Below are 17424 nucleotides of genomic sequence, written 5' to 3'. Positions count from 1 at the left end.
GGAACGGAGCCGCGCGGTCGAGCGAGGAAAGCGCGAGACTGCGGAAGCCCGCCCTTGCCTTGCCCCGGCTGTGCGCCTGATTGGGCAGCGCCGCCCTGAGAGACAGCCTCCAGGTCCCGCCCCCGCCTGAGGGACAGCTAAAGTAACCAATCCCTGATGAAATAGGCCCAACCCTTTTCAGGCAGCACCTCCTCCCGGGCTGGGGCCTGACCCCACAGGTAACGCTTGTGCGCACCTGGGGCAGCCCGCGGCGTCTGAATAAGACCCACGGGGACGGCGGTGTGTAGAATTCGGTGCTGTGCACACGGGAGCCACGGAGGAGCGTGTTAAGACCTTAAGTCACATGACCTTCCTGCCCTGGGTTCAGGGTGGGCCTGAGCCCTGGAAAGGAGGCCCGTTCAACTGAAATGAAGTGCTCAGTAAGTACCTTTGACTTTTCTGAAGGCCACGTGAAAATGTTCAAAGGAACAGGTGAAACTACCCGGCACAGCTCAGCCGTACAGTGCTTTTCTGGCAAATCAAAGCCCTGGGTTCCAGCCCAGCAAAAACAAGATGATTCAGAAAACAAGAGAGAAAGTCACAGGTGAGGTTGGTTGTGATGTCTTTAAAGCAGTATATGTAAAATGTCATTGATGAACTATGCAAACAGTACAATGAGGTATTGCTACTAATAACATGTCTTTATGGTGCTACTCTTTAGGACAGTGCTCAAAGAAATCTCTGGAGACAGAATCTCAAGCTCAAAATGCAAATTTATTGACAAGAAGAACTTGCCCGTCCAGTAGAGTGGCACAACATAACACATTTATTTGAATAGGGTTTTTGTAACTTTTTAACAAGGAGCAAGAGCAAGCTAGAAACGACTTTGGGTGTGGGTGGCTGGGTAATAACAGACTTTTGTATTTAGGGACCTTTGGGGGGGGCGTTATGGGAACATGGCATTTTAAGTTTCTTTTTCTTGGCATCTTATGTTATGGGAACAGGGAATCTTAGTTTTTTTCTTGGTAGTTCTGAGGCTCAGAAACAAAATGAGTTACTACTGTCCAGGAGTCTAATACTTCAGCCTTTTATTTTATAATGATAAAGGGTATCATTCCTCCTGGCTTATTTGAGCTCAATAGGGGCAAAGAATGGTTTAGGACAGATCTTCAGGGGAGGGCTATATTGGCTCATAAGGAGCTAGTTTTTAGTCTGATTAGTGAATGCCTTTACTGGATCTTGTAGAAATTTCTTTAGGTAAGATAAGATAAGATTATAGATAAGATCCTACCTGAGAGCTCCATGATTATGTAAGGATGAGGTCCTTCAACGGGAGTAGCCAGGGAAGAGATTCCAGGGTCAAGGCTGCTGCTGCTTCTGCTGGAACATCTGGATGCTCTCTTGGAGCTCTAACAGCATTCCTCTCCTAAAAAAGACACAAGTGCCTCCCTTCTTTGCCAATATTAGACCAATGGCTCTCCTATGTCTGATGTGTGGTGTTATTGGAATGGGTAGACTTTCTGGGTTTAAGTGTCAGTTTAAGAAGTAAGGAAAATTAAGGTATGCAAGCCAGTTTATAAGTCTCGCAAAGGATGAAAACCTCAGAAGTTAGGGGATTCAGGGCTGTGGGACAAACGTAAATATGAATTCTAAGATTTTTTTCTCTTTTAAATTTTATTTATTTATTTATTTTAGTTGTTGATGGACCTTTATTTTTTATTTATATGCAGTGCTGAGAATTGAAACCGAGTGTCTCATATATTTGAGGCAAACACTCTACCACTGAGCCACAGCCCCAGCCCCATTCTAAGTTTTATTTAAAATAATTATTGTTTTTCCTCTAAAATGTCCATATGTGGCTGTGTTTGGGTTATATTGTCCTGCCAAGTGTTTAAGGTCAAGTTAGTCAAAAATTGACCTGGTTCCTATCTGTTGTTAAGAGTGAACTCTGAAGGTCTGGGGACATAGTTCAGTTGATAGAGTGGTTGCCTCACAAGCACTAGACCCTGGGTTCAATCCCCAGCAAAACACACACACACACAAAGAGCTAAGTTCCCAAAGGGGTCAATCTTGGGGAACTTGAGAGTAGCTTCTTAACTCTTTTAGTGCCATCTGCCAGGTAGGGTTTCCTTGATGAGGTGGCTTCTCTTGGAATCATCAGGAATGTTTCCCTTCTTGAATGATCTTCTTCTTTGCAGCAGGTATACTAATTAACTTTTCATTTACCAGTGGTCTCATTAATCTCCCTAATCAGGAAGTCATGTGGCCCAGAGTAGTAAAGCTCCTTGGAGAAGTTCTCTTATTCCCTGGGTTTAGGCTGACTCAGAGGAATAAGAGCCAAACATTGGTTTTCTTGGCCCCTTTATTTAAGCTCAAGTTTTAAATCTTGATCTTAAACATCCAGCAAGCCAGCTCCACCAGTCTTAAAGTACAGAGTTTTAACCTTAATGTTTGTAACTTTACCCCTTATATTTAATTGGAGTCTGTATTAGTATTGGAAGTTAGCCTTATATTTTATCTGACCTCAGGTAATGGCTTATTATCTTAAATTAATCTAGGTTGTGTGTTTTTTAAGTAGTACCTCTACAAAACATCAACAGGTAACAGTTATAAAGTTTACAAGGAAAATACAAAATGAAATTAAAAAGAGTAAGAACATGTTTGGTTTGTGTAACAGCTGTCTTGAACTTCAGCTGCCTTATGCATTATATACCTGTTTGAGATCACAGTAATCTTTAGAACATTAAACTTCTACATATAACTGTAAATGAGCTGAAGGCCAGCCTGTTTTGGAGCCATTATAACATGTAGTAAGGTGGAAGGCAGAGCCTCATGTCAAGTAAGATGGGGCTCTTGATAAATTTTAGGTAAAGTGGTCTAGTTTTGAACCTGATTTTTGCCTGTTTCTTAAATATAATTTTTACAAAGTTTACACATATTGGTTTTTGAGTCTATCTGGATGTTAGGTAATACAATATAACATTACATCTAAAACATGACTCAAAGGCTAAGAGAGCTTTTAACTCCCCTTTTGTGGGGATAAGTGGGAAAATGTTTTCATATTTTATAATATCACCTCCAAACAGATGAGGCTCTCCTTATTATCTTTTAAGCGTGCATTTAAACTCTAATTCCAGTGTGAAGAGTAAGACAAAATGGTATATATAACTTATTGATAACACGTTAATTTATTTTATTTATTTATTTTTTTAATATTTATTTATTTTTTTTTTAGTTCTCGGCGGACACAACATCTTTGTTGGTATGTGGTGCTGAGGATCGAACCCGGGCCGCACGCATGCCAGGCGAGCACGCTACCGCTTGAGCCACATCCCCAGCCCCAACACGTTAATTTATCCAGCTATGAAACATTAACTGAGACAAATAAATATTAACTCAGTTTGTTATTTTTACACAAATGTAAGATTCTTGCTACAGATAATTTTAGTTTGGAGAATACCAGTGTGGCAAAGTACTCTCTTAAGCTTTATATTTAACTGAGGTTAACTTTTAAAGTACAATTTAGAATCTAGCCTTAAATCTCTTATACATTTGGGAAACAATGTTAATGATTAGAAATTGACTTAGTCAAAGTAAATAGATATAAGACAGATTTCTAGGGGCTGGGGTTATGGCTCATCGGTAAAGCACTTGCCTAGCAAGTGTGGGCCCCTGATTTCGATCCTCAGCAACATATATAAATAAAAGGTTTTAAAAAAAGAGACAGTATGGCCCTTCATGGCCATGTATAAAAGAAAACAGTTTTTGGTTATCTTGCTGGTGTATTTACATAAACTTTCACATGACACATAGGCTTAAACAGATGTAGTTCTCAGATGTATACATATACCTAGTTGCATTTGTTTTTTGTGTCAACTATATTGTTATAATTTAAATGACAACTATTTGTTTAACCAATTATAAGGTAATCATATAAGACTTTAAAACAGGTGCAAACCCTAGTTTCTTCAAGAGTTAATTTCCCGCTGGGAGCAGTGGCACATGCCTGTAATCCCAGTAACTAGGGAGTCTGAGATAGCCAGCCTGAGTAACTTAGCAAGGCACTAAGCAACTCTGCGAGATCCTGTCTGTAAAATACAAAATAGGCCTGGGGATGTGTTTCAGTGCTCCCGAGTTCAATCATTGGTGTCCCCCTCCAAAAAAAAAAAAAAACAGTTTCTCTAAGTAACAAATATAAGAAAATTATTTTGCTAGGTAAAAATGAATCAATGTTTTAGACTTAATTTCCTGTCAGTACATCAAAGTTTAAATAACTGACTGTGCTAACAAAAGACCCAGACAAATGCAAACCTCAAAATCGGCTCAGGTTTTTTTGTTTGTTTATTTTTTTCTTCCTGATTTGTGAAGTTTGCTGAGTGTGTAAGGGAAGGGAAAATTGGGGAAGAGAAACAGTAATCTCTTTTCAAGCCAACATAACCCTTGGTATAGATGCTTTTTACTGTCCACGTGGTATAAAACCATAAGAGTTTAGCATATAGTTGATATGAGGTCCTTCAGAGGGCTGTTGGAGTCAGGTCTTGGACTCAAAGCATTTGTGCAGCACTAAGGAGTCGCCCCAGCCAGATGCTCTCAGTCACTTGGAGCTGCCTGGCTGCCACCCGCAGCAAACCTTTCCCACCCAGCGGTGGATATTTGTCCCCTAAGGCTGCTGGAGGTAGCTTCAGGCCCAAGACCTTCACACTGCACCAGAGTGGCCACCTCGGGCGGAATTCAGTTGCCTTGGGCTTGTGGCCTCTCCCTTGTACCCAATCTCTCCCACATCAAGGGGACAGCAGAGGACACGGGCAACCTCCGATGACAGGGTGGAGAAATGCAGAATTAGATTCAGTCGGATCCTGATGCCACTGGCTCTTGCTGGCTCTTCCTTCCGCTTCCACAGCACAGCTTCTGTGTGGTTGCCTCCGGAGGAAGTGAAGAAGCTTGAATCAGGACAAGAAGAGCATTGTGGGAAGCCATTCTCTCATGTGATTGGGCAACTCCCTGATTGGGTGTGAGGCGTTCTGGCTAAACTGTGTTGGAACTAATCCCCACCCTTTCCAGATGTGAGACCCTGAGACCAATCACTGATCCTGACCTTGGAATGCTGTCCCCCTCGACCTTCATTGGATGGAATTTTCCCCTGAATTTCTTGTTCCCCAATAAAAGGCCACTCCCTGACATGCTCACTCGCGCTCGCTCTCTCCCTCTCCCTCTCCCTCTCCCCCTCCCCCTCCCTCTCCCTCTCCCTCTCCTCTGTTAGTCCTGAGTAAGCCTCGCTGGAGCCAGAGGGAAGGCCTTCTCAGACCTGGTCAAAGAAAAAGGTAAATTGAGTTTGTGTGTTTATTTTGATCTCACTAGTTAACTTCTATGCTTCGAACCTCTTGTATGAAGCCAGTGTGCTGGTCGCACGGTGGAGAGCATCATCCTGGAAGAGGGCAAGGAGGTCCTGCTAGGTGAAGTGGCCAGACTGGACATTCCTACACCACCTTTGTCAAGGTGCTCCAGACAAGGACGGCTGCTATGCCCTCTATGACGTGAGCCAGGAGACCCAGGAGAGCAAGAAGGAGGACCTGGTATTTATCTTCTGGGCCTCTGAATCTGCACCCCTTAAGAGCAAACTGATCTATGCCAGGTCCAAGGACGCCATCAAGAAGAAGCTGACAGGGATCAAGTACAAATTACATGCAAACTGCTATGTGGAGGTCAAGAACCGCTGCACCCTGGCTGAAAAACTGGGGGGCAATGCTGTCATCTCTCTGGAGGGCAAGCCTTTGTGAGCCCCCTCCAGCCCCCTGCCTGGAGCATCTGGCAGCCCCAGACCTGCTCTAGGTTGCAGGCTGCCCCCTTCCTGCCAGACCGGAGGGGCTGGGGGATCCCAGCAGAGGGAGGGCATTCCCTTCACCCCAGTTGCCAAACAGCCCCCACCCCCACCCCCTGAACCTTCCTCCTCCCTCCATCCCTGACGGTTCTGGCCTTCCCAAACTGCTTTTGATCTTCTATTCCTCTTGGGTTGAAACAGACCAAGTCTTCCCCCAGGCACCCAGTTTGGGAGAAGCTGTATTTTTTTTAAGGATACCCCTATTTCCCTCCTGTTTCTCCCCCATCCCATGCTGCCAACTTCTAAAGACAGTAGTGACTCTGTGCTTGTCTGTTTAGTTCTGTGTATAAATGGAATATTGTGGAGATGATCCCTCCCTGTGCCAGGTGGTTCCCCTCCCTTTTCTCTTGGTCTTGACCATTTATGGAAGCAGGACTAGTAAGGGACCTTCAATTAAAAAATTTTAAAAAAAATTAAAAAAAGAGAAAAATGCAGAGAGTTAGAGATTCAGCCATAGCCATGTGAGCAGTGGCTGGAGGGGCTCCCAGCCTTCAGAGGACCTTAGAGGTGCTAGATGATCACAGTCACTTTCTAGGCCTCATCAGCTATTTAACTGACCACGGAGAAAGGAGCTGTGTTACAGGAAGTAATAAATATTGCCTTGCTGTCAACTCTGGTTGGGAAACCGGATTAATCCCATCAGAAATACGAACTTTTGAGATTCTCCTTCTGCAATTTACTAAAACATTCATAATTTGTCTACATTCTTAGTTTTATCCTCTATTTTGGACTTTAACACAAGAATATTACTTTATTTTCTGATTTTCCATACTAAAGTATATTTCCATACCTATAACTTTCTTTTATCTTTTTTAGTTTCAGATCTTTCTTCTGATGTCCTGCTGTTCTTGCACACCAGAGGCCATGCCTTTTGGCACCTTCAACTTATTGCCTGACTGTTCAGACTCCTTACCATGTAACTAAATAAATGTGAGTACAGAATCTCTTTCATTCATTTTAACTCTGACAGACCAACTTCAATTGTAAGATTGTATGATTATCCAGAAAACCATTTAAAGGCCAGATAGTGACAGTGAAACAAGCCCATACTTATAGTGGCCCATTCAGCCAGTTTTAAGGGGCTATTAATAAGATCCATGTAATATGGCATACATCCTAAAGGGCTAGTAAAAGATATGAAAAGCAGATAAGCAAAGCAGAAACCAAAACCAAAGCTGACAAGTTTTAAAAAAAAAAAAAATCTACATACAAATTTCTTCCTTAGCTTGGATAGTGAAGGGACACAGGGCAGGTGGAGGAGTGAGAGCCTTGCAGCTGTCTTAGATGCCTCTTTCCTCTCATTGTTGACATGATTTCCAGAGTCAAAAGTCCAAGAGTATTGACCTTGAGAGACCTAAATTCTAGTTAGAATATTGGAGGACTCTGGAGTTTAAATAAAATAATAGTATTTTATAATTCTGTATTTTTTTAGAACATGCGTGAACGTAAAATTTTAACCCTTAATCATCTTGCCCTTAATGAAGACCAGAAATAAAGCAATCCTATACTTTCCATTGAACAACAATTTATAAAAATCAGATTTACAATGTTTATCCCGTCTATGTTAAATCTGATTTATCTATTTTAACTTAGGTTACTCATGAAAATTAAATTTAGTTAACATTTTAAGTCATCTTTTTTGTTGATGAAAATTCTAGAAGAAGCAATGGACATTATACTTAAAACATTTAATAGAAAGTGATGTTTTTCATTGTCTGATCATTTGGGAAAAGAGTGTGGATTAGTGATTTTAATGACATCATTACCTTTATTTGTTTATCCATTTGAATTTGAACTTTTGAATCACATGAATCAAAGGTATTTGATCCATTTTTGAATTCTAGTTTATGAGCACTCAATATGTTGGTTTTGATACATATATACATGTAGACAAGCCAGTACACAGAACAAAAAAGCAAAGGCCTTATAGTTTTTGTTTTTAATATTTGTTAAATTGTCAATGGACCTTTATTTATTAACTTATTTATATGTGGTGCTTAGAATTGAACCCAGTGCCTCACACATGCTAGACAAGTGCTCCACCACTCAGCCACAATCCCAGCCCAAGGCCTTATAGTTTTTAAAAATTTATTAGATTAAGAATCAACTCTTGTAAATTGGCCTCTGAATAAAGCAGAGTGTTAAAAAATATATATTTTTGATGGATAAAATTGGTCTGATCATAAATTTTAACTTAGGCACATAGAATCAAAATAATAATAAGTTCAAGGGGCTGGGGTTGTAGCTCAGTGGTAGAACTCTTGCCTAGAATATATGAGGCCCTGGGTTCAGACCTCACTCAGCACCACATAAAGATAAATAAATAAAATAAAGGTATTGTATCCATCTATAATTACAAAAATATGTATATTAAAATATAATGAGCTAAAAAAAATTTAAAAAACAAGTTTCCTAGAAAAAATGATATGGCCATGAATTATTTCAATAAAGCAACAGGAGAGAATGAGGAGAAAAAGAGGGAGAAAGAGAAAGGAGAGAGAGGGAGGGTGGAAATTTGAAGTTAAAGAGACATTCTTTTTTCCTTAGTCTTAGGTCCCCCTATTGAGCCTGCCATTTGCATTCCTGTGCTGGCTTCAGAGGGGTCTTGGCCAGGGAAATTGCTGCCTAGGGCTTTTAAACCTTATTTTTTTCCGGTTGGTAATTAGGCCAGGTTTGGATACAGAAAATTATAAAACATTATTTCCCATTACCTTTGAGGAATGAGGTTGTTACGTCATGCTATATTTGGTGATTGAGTGAAGGAAAAAAAGTTTGGAAGTAGGAACCTCACACAACCTTGTCATTTTGCAATAAGTAAATTCTTTTTTAAACTTTGGAGAATTTTTGATCAAAGGTTTCTTACTTGAGCCATTGGTGCAAGTTATCTGATTTATTTTGTGGCCAAATTTGAGAACTGAGCCTATTGGCATATTTAATTTGAGATCAGTATGGTAATAGAGTGTTTTAAAATTGGCAGAAAGAAAACCCAAGGGCTTGTTTGGGGGAATTGACTGAGTAGTCCCATCTTTGGAGAGGCTTGGGGAGGAGAGTAGAGGAGAGGATTAGATAAATATCATGTCAGGTGAGATCATAGGACTATGTCAGATATTGGATTTTTGGTGAAAGAATCAGGATATGTGGTACAGGATCTGAGGTGTTTTGGGTCTGGGAGAGGTCAGAGAGGGAGAAAGGGATATGGACTCTGATAATCCCCCCCATCCCACAATTTTCCTAAGGGAGAAAACAGGAATGGGCTGGGAAGATTGGGAGGGAAGCTGTCCATGACATCAGGTATGTGGAGGGCTAGGAAAATCCATATTGGGTGGGCGCTGGGGTGCAGAGTGCTAAGGATGGATATGGGCATTAGGTGGGGGTGACAGATAAGGAGGAGACTCCTTTACTGGATCAAAAGCTGGGAAAGCCTTAGTATCATGGGGTTGAGAATGGTCCTTAGAGGGCTTAGTGACCAGGAGAAGTTGAACAGGTGAACAGGAAGAGCACAGAGGGTTTAAACAAAGGAAAGAAAAGGCCAGAGCATGGATAAGTTTGAAGTTATCTAAGTCCCTAAGAATGTCAGGGTTGAAAGTGCCATTATGTGGCCTTTAGAGCCATTGTCTAAATCATAATGAGGCCATGCTTGGTTGCAGTAAAAAAAAAAAAAAAAATGAGTTTGGTGCCTTTAGGTCTGGAGCCAAATGGAGAGGCTTACAATGAGTTACAGACACCCTAAAAGGGAGGAAGGGATGGGGGATTTTGATGGACTTTTAGGTGAGCCTAAAAACTAGGAAGAGGAGAGCTAAGCATCCTTGCATCTCTGAGTGCTAGTAGAATTAATGGAAGCAGCCCAGGGAGGTTCATCACTCATTTCTGAGAATCCCAGACTGGGCACCAGTGGAACCCTGTTCCAGAGGGATGTCCATGTGAAGGTCTAGATGCAGTGCTGGAGTTCCCACCATAAGAGAGAAAAAGTAGACTCCACACCCAAGAGAAGAGGAGACTCACCAGGGGATAATCCATCTGGGGATTAACCACCCAGTGTTGGATGAGTAGCTAGAGTGCTCTGAGGAGAGGAGAGGAGATTCCCTGAGAGATTTGAGCACTCTGTTTGGATTGGGGGTTCACCAAAGCAGATCCCCTGAGGGAGAATAGGATTTATGGTGACACTTCCTTGATTCTCGGCCAATACTAAAATGTTAGGACAGGGCTGGGGATGTGGCTCAAGTGGTAGCACGCTCGCCTAGCATGCATGCGGCCCGGGTTCGATCCTCAGCACCACATACAAAGATGTTGTGTCTGCTGAGAACTAAAAAATAAATATTAAAAAATTCTCTCTCTCTCTCTCTCTCTCTCTCTCTCTCTCTCTCTCTCTCTCTCTCTCTCTCTCAAAAAAAAAAAAAAAGTTAGGACAGAATGCTCAAAGAAATCTCTCAAGATGGAGTCTCATGCTCAAAAAGCAAAGTTTATTGACAAGAAAAGCCTGCCAGACTGCCCAGTAGAGTTGTGCAACAGCCACATTTATTTGAATAAGGTTTTTATATCTTTTTTTAGAAGTAGCAAGAGCAAGCTAGAAAGGACCATGGGTGCAGCAAGCTAGAATTGACCTTGAGTTCAGGTGGCTGAGCAATAACAGATTTGTATTTAGAGACCTTGTGGGAGAGGTTATGGGAACAGGGTATCTTAAGTTTCCTTTTCTTGGTAGTTTTGGTTCTGGGTGAAGATAGAGTCCCAGAACAAAAATGGAGTTACTAATGTTTAGGGACCTAACACTACTGTTGCAGGGGACAAACCAGGCAAGACAGCAAATAGGTACAGGAAGCAGATTTTTATTTAGCTATAGCCAGATTCATAGGGCAGCTTTCACTGTAATCAATCAATCCCCCTGAACCCCAAGTTCAGGTAGTTTCAGAACTTTATACCCAGCATGTAAGGGGAAGAGCTCAGAAGTTCCCAGTCTGCATAAGTTCACATAAAAGCAGCTGTTTCTTTCACTGTTCTGGGCAAGTTAACCCTTCAAGGAAAGCACCTGAGAACAGGAGAGCTTCTTCTTCTCCCCTTTCTTTCCTCTACCTGCCAGCTGTTACCATGGAACCCAATTGGTAACTTTTTTTATCTTAGAAATGTAGTCATCTCTGTGAAGCTCAGCTCAAGGCCAGAGGCCTTGTTAAAAGATTTTTTTTTTTTTTAATCACACTTTGTATTTGCAAACACACTTCTACAAACTACTATACTGGATGTTTGTAAAAACTAGTAAGGGGGAATTCGGTACCTGATCTCTTCCAGGCCAGTGGCCAAATAAAATAGAGCAATAGAAGTATAGGAAGTTTAACTATGTTGGAACCTTTTATCTCCTTTGGGACCGCAGCCATTATTGGGTGTTGGCTGAGGTGGCCTCATGGGTTCTTCCAGAGCATTTCCGTATATCTGACCTGGCTAGATTGGCTGGATTGGCTTTTGACCTTAGCCCCACCTAATGGTTTAACCTGAAATTCTGCCTAGGCCCTTAGTAATAGTGACGTAACTGCTCCTTATTGGTTCTCGCTACTGTCTCTTCTTACTCCCTCCTTCTATCAGTATATAACCTTGTCCCTAACACAATAAAGTTGAGATTGCTGCACCTTCACAGTTGGCTCAACTTCTGGCTCAATGTGGTTTGTTCCCAATCTTGGGTGGGGACTGGGCCGCAACACTTACCCTCTTGTTCAGCCCCTCGGAGACAGCAAGCTGGTCCCGCCTGTCTCCCACGTACCTTTGTTGCAAGGAGCAACATAACTACGTTGAACTTTTTGTAGAGACTCTTTTGCTGATAGTCCTGAAATCAATTATGGTGAAGATTTCTGGAGAAGCTTAGTTACGACCTTCTCTAGAGAAGGGGGTGCCAATACACTACTTCAATTTTTTTCTAATCTCTCAGTAGCTCAGTGCAGACCAGCCACAGTCCATGTGCTCAGGAGCCCAACTTACTCTTTGTGGCTGCCACATCACAGGTGCATTTCTGAGGTTTGTGACCTCCTGATATCTGTTGCAGAAAAGGACCTGCAACACGCACCCACTTTTGTGCTACAATTAGGGAATATCACTTTCCTGCCAGTAGCTCTCCTGCTCTCCAAGGAACACAGAAGCACAGCCCCCAGAAGAGAACTGGAGCTGCAGGCAAAAAAATCTCCACGGGTTGACCACAGCTTCCCACCTCCTGGTTAGTGATGGCCCAGCCCCTCCCAGAGATCACAGAGCAAAAAAGGAAAGGGGGAACCCTAAGTCTTCAGCTGTGTCTACAGTTGACCTCCACTGGTTAAATGTGCAGGGAGAAGATTAAAGGAACACTTACTTTCTATTTTGATCGTGGCTCTAATCTTCAGGCTGTGGTTGTGTGTTTCCTGCTTGCATGTGTGGAGTGCTCTGTGACTATCAATCGCATGTATAGATGTAATAAGACATACACCATCTAATAAGAAATACAACCTTAAACAAGGGGAAGATAAAATCAGTGCCTTTGGGCTTCCTCTTGGCCAAGTATCTTGTAGTCAACAAGTTGTTGAATCCTGGCCTTGCATCTGCACTGGGTCTATGTGTCAGGTACCCCTGAATGCAGAACAAACCACTCCAGAACTTACCAGCTCATGACTGGGCTGGTCAGCAATCTGGGCACAGTAGAGCCCACTCAGGCCTGTGTTGACCAGGCAGCTCTGCTTCTGGGGAGAACTGGCTGTTGGCTGGGGCACTTTGTTTCTCTTCCCCATGGTATCTCCTCCTCCATAAGCAACACAGTCTTTGTGCTCATGGAGACGGAGGGATCTGGTAAGAAGACCAAAAGCACCCAAGACTTTTGATCTAAGTTGCAGAATGATACACTGTCATATTCATTGTATTCTATTGGATGTAATAAATAAACTGTGACCATAACAGTACTGGTTTTTGTTGTGCTTTAATATTAGCTGCCTTTCCATTTATTTAGATCTTATTTGATGACTTTCTACTTTCTGTCTTCACTTTCTGGTGGACAGGTCTTAACCTTCTGTTTTAAAATGCCGCAGTCTGGCTGGGCACAAAATCACAGCCTTGTAGATTCAAACAGCAATTCTTTATTCCCAAACTCACACCGGCACTTTACACGTTCTGGGGAAATTCATGTTCTCTGCAAAATCCACGTTCTGAATCCCAAATACTCTGGGAGTGGGCGTGCCTGAGGCAGCAGGATACGCCCTATTCCCATCAGGATACACCCTAAACCTGGATCCGCCCTAATCCAGTAGGATCCTCCTTAAACCCGGATCCTTGAGCAGGTCACCTTTCTCAAACATACATGCAATGTTACTGCAAATGTCCAAGGCAAGTCCATTTCCACGAGTCCTTTCTCTAAGCAACATGGGGTACGCTGGCAAGGAAATTTCGATGCGTCATTCCTACTTGGCAATGGCTCTCAGCAGTAAAATTCATTTCTAAGTATATTTTTATACAATTTATACTATTATATTACAATATAATAGAAGTGCTTGTTGTTTTCATTTTCCAGTGTAAAAATCTTCTATTTTTGTGTTTATTTGTCTTGTCATCCGCAGCTTTGATGAGCTAATTGAGTCTTGTATTATGTGCTCATTTGTCTGTGAATTCCTTAGAAATTATTACATATGTTTTCAATACAATTTCTCTTTGTTGTTAAATATCCAAACCTCCCGTTAAATATGGAATATAAATAGCAGACTCAGACACTCTTTTTTGTCTTATCATTCCCTGAGATATAAAACACTCAGATTTTACCTTTAATCTGTAAATTTTCTCTAGATGCTTTTTACCATGTTTAAGAAGCTCTCCTGTGTTTCTGGAGTGCTAAAGATTTTATCCTGGAGGAACATTAGATTTGTCTAAAGTTAGTCACTGTCAAGTTAAGTTATATACTCTATGCCATTATGATAATGTATTATATTACTTTTGTTCTCTAAATCACATTTGTCTTCATGAGAAGAAGACACCACATTTGATCACCTGGTAGAAACTACGGAAGATCCAAACCAAAATGTTGGGTTAATTGAAAAGACTCTCCTTAAGGTCAGAAGTTCTTTCTTCTACTCATTAAATCTATTATTCAAACTCTCTACTTTTTTCATTGTTTATAGTTGTAGATCTATGATTTCTGATTGAGCCATGTATGGTGGCACATGTCTGTAATCCCAGCGGCTAGGGAGGCTAAGGCAGGAGGATCGCAAATTCAAAGCCAGCCTCAGCAAGTTATTGAGGCGCTAAGCCTCTAAGTGAGACCCTATCTCTAAATAAAATACAAAATTGGGCTACGGATGTGGCTCAGTGGTCGAGTGCCCCTAAGTTCCATACCCAGTACCCCCTGTCCAAAAGAATAAACCTAACAGAGGCAAGATTTCTGATTGATTCTTTTTCATTATTATTTTTACATATTGATAGACTTTTATTTTATTCATTTATTTGTATGCTTTCTATGTGGTGCTGAGAATCAAATCCAGTGCCTCACACATGCAAAGTAATTCCTCTAACAACCACAACCCCGGCCCCTGATTGGTTCTTTTTTATGATTTCTACCTCTTTGAGGAATTTCTCAATCATAGCCAGAATTTTTTTTCTGTATTCCTTCTTATCATTCATCTATGTTTGGTGACATCTTACTGATGTTCCTTACCACCATTTTAAATTTTTAGATCCTTCATAGCTGTCACTCAATGAAGATATATTCCTGGGGAATTATTTTTCATATTGAAGGTGACATGTTTCCATCCTTGATTCTTGTGTCTGGATTTGATGTCTGCACCTCTGGTGTGATTTTGTGGAGCTGATTTTGTAGAAAGGATTTTTTAGGTAGATGGACTGTAGGATGTTAGTTGTACAGGTGTTTTAGATTTGGATATAGGGAGGTAAAGAAAACAGTCTCCATGATCTCATTTTTTATTTATGTAAACCTTGTATGAGTGCTTCAATGTTCTGACTACAGAACCTGAAGGTAGTTACCCAACATTTCAGTGAATGTAAGCATGCCAATCCCTGATAGCACTGAAGTTTTTGTGACAGCTGCCACCATCTTGACAACATCTGAAGATAAGAGCATAAGTGGTACTAGAGCTTTTGGCACCAGCATCTCAGTTCTGAAATCTGTGTGCTGTGGAGAACGTTGCTGGGCTTCTGATGATTGTGCAGATCTTGTTTGGAACTTTGACACTGGTATTCATGCTCCTGGAGGTAGTGAAATGTGTATGGGAGTTCCTTCCTAATCCCATGGATATCATACAGGTAGCAAAGAAGACTGTGGTTTTAATATTTGCAACCCTGAACATGCAGAACAGGGCTCAAAATGTCTCTAGATCATGTGAGGCCAACTCTGGTCAGAGCCCATCTTTTAGTGTTGGTAGTTACAATCCTAGGGCTACATGAATGAGTCAAGCTTGAGTGATGTCAAGGCTCTTTTCAACAACAGCTGCAGTCCCAAGGGTATTGGCTGGGAAGATCTTCCGTAGTTTCTACCAGGTGATCAAATGTGGTGCTGGGTATTGATGCTATTGGATTTCTTATTCCAAGAGCTGTGCAAAAGGGCTTCCACAGCCTGTTCAGTCCCAGTGGGCTGGTGTAAGTGAAGTCCATACTTTGCCTCAACACCACAGGCTTGAGGATATGGAGACCTTCCTAGATTCTGCAAGATGATTTCAGGTACTGGTGGGAATCTGGACCATTGGAAGTCATAGTACTGGAGTGGTGGGACTTTGCCAGGTGTTTTCTCATCTTCCAAGAAATAGAAATGAGTGAAGATGGGATTTTCCAACCCTAGTGGTGTGGTCCAGGGGGTGTTTGGCTAGATCTGGACAGGTGAGCACAGGTGGTGGGCTTGGGCCACTAACTCTTACATTTCTGGAGCTGTGGGACACAACTGGGGCTTTCTCAATGCCTGGTGGACAGGAGTTAATGAAATTGCAAACTGCATTATCCTTGTCTGAAGGTTGCCTTGTGAACTCTGTACTGTCCAGAGTTCCCTTCCTTCCCTATTAATTTCCTGAGCCTGCCTCAGTCTCTGCTAAAAGCACTTCTTTTGTGTCCTGATGCTTCCTTGTGGCAGCGTGAAGCACAGGGCACAGCCACACAGCCGTCTCAGCTACCTCCTCTAATGATGCCATTATCTTTCCATTGGCTCTGGGAAGGGCTTCCGCTCCTCCTGCCCATGACTGTGGCCTCTTCTTTTCTGTAACAGTAGTTCTAGTCTCAAGTTTAACAAATATTCTCTGAAAATATCTGGAAGATTTCAGGGAAAATAACTTCTATTTTCTGAACACATATACACATCAGTGGACCACATCTATAAATTAATTTATACCATAGACTTGAAATGCATCCTTTATTACCCTCTTTCTTTTCACATGAAGCCTTTTCATACATTCTAAGGATGGGTGCGTTTGTGAAAGGTAATAAAGACTGATGTATAGATACCTGTTTAGATGACTGTATTTTTACATGGACAATTAGCAAGCACTTCTTTCACATAAGATAGATATATAGATACTTTTTTAAACTTTATTTTCATTTCAGGGATACACTATATGTGAACACTTTGTATTATTCTTTCATAAACTTCTAGATTCAACTAATCCTGTTTTATAAGGATGTTTGTATCTATTTTGATTCTTAAAAGTAACTTCAAGTGGTCTAGTGCTGACATTGCCCAATTTTGATTTTTATCCTTGGATGACATTAGCAGTTTTCTTTATTTTAATTTATTTTATTTTTTGCAGCTTCCAAAATCTGGTAATTATCTACCATTTCAAATATGTGATAGAAATAGAGTACCCAACAATAAGAATGTCCTATTATTATACTGCATTTCAAAGTCACAATAATTTACTATGTGTGATCACATGTGAATAATGCAAAGTAGGTTTTGTTTATTTTAACTTGGTTTTAATTTTGGAGTTGCCTTAATTTTTTTTGGGGGGGGGGTGATGGTTACTGAGGAACTGAAACAACATTTGTCTTTTGCTTGCTCTGCCATGTTCACCACACAGCTCATGAGATGGGCAGGACCTCCCCAGATGTCAGTCAGGGCCTTGCAGGTGCTAGAAAAGGTGTTTTTAAAAAGGGAATATTTCACCTTGTTCAGCTATAAAATAAATACATTCCATATGTAAGAAAAACCTGGGCCTCAATGCAGTAAGCAGGCAATCTGCTGACAGCAGACATCATGAAGCTAGACTCAACTGCCTGAAACCTGACCCCTTGCTTCATTTGAATGTCTTTTCTCCAGTAAAAGGCTTTAGCATGTGCGCTCTCTCTCTCTTTCCTTGGACCCCTAACAGCAGAGGAGTCTTCACAGGACCCAAAGAAAAAGGTATTTCTCTGTCTGTGTTTATTTTGTGCAATTCAGTTCACCTGGAGTGACCCTGAGTGTGTAGTCGAGAGATGCAACAGAATGAAATTGCATAAATTATGCTATGTGCATGCATGGAATATACAATAGTGGATTCCATCATTATGTGTATCTATAAAGCATTTATTTTAATTTTTTAAAGTATAAATAAATAAAAGGAAGCCTAGTAGAGGAAACAAAACAGAAAAGGAATAGGAGA

At 41.3% G+C, this 17424-nt stretch overlaps 1 protein-coding gene across 11 annotated transcripts in view; it reads left to right on the top strand.

Moving 5' to 3' along the window:
- The first annotated feature begins 155 nt into the window (after positions 1–155).
- Positions 156–17424, top strand: part of LOC101975474 (uncharacterized) — a 76648-nt gene continuing 59379 nt past the window's right edge. For 5 of the 11 annotated variants that reach the window (XM_078053194.1, XM_078053197.1, XM_078053190.1 and 2 more), the window contains exons 1-2: positions 156–419; positions 6674–6787. The gene's annotated coding sequence lies outside the window, so the exon portion shown is untranslated. Of the gene's footprint in view, positions 584–5239; positions 5301–5370; positions 5553–6673; positions 6788–17424 lie in introns of all 11 variants that reach the window. The other 6 variants (XM_078053209.1, XM_078053205.1, XM_078053202.1 and 3 more) reach the window with 4 other exon arrangements.

This window comes from Ictidomys tridecemlineatus, chromosome 1 (genome assembly GCF_052094955.1).
Source record: "Ictidomys tridecemlineatus isolate mIctTri1 chromosome 1, mIctTri1.hap1, whole genome shotgun sequence".
Classification (NCBI taxonomy): domain Eukaryota; kingdom Metazoa; phylum Chordata; class Mammalia; order Rodentia; family Sciuridae; genus Ictidomys; species Ictidomys tridecemlineatus.
This window is presented reverse-complemented; position numbering and strand designations above follow the sequence as displayed.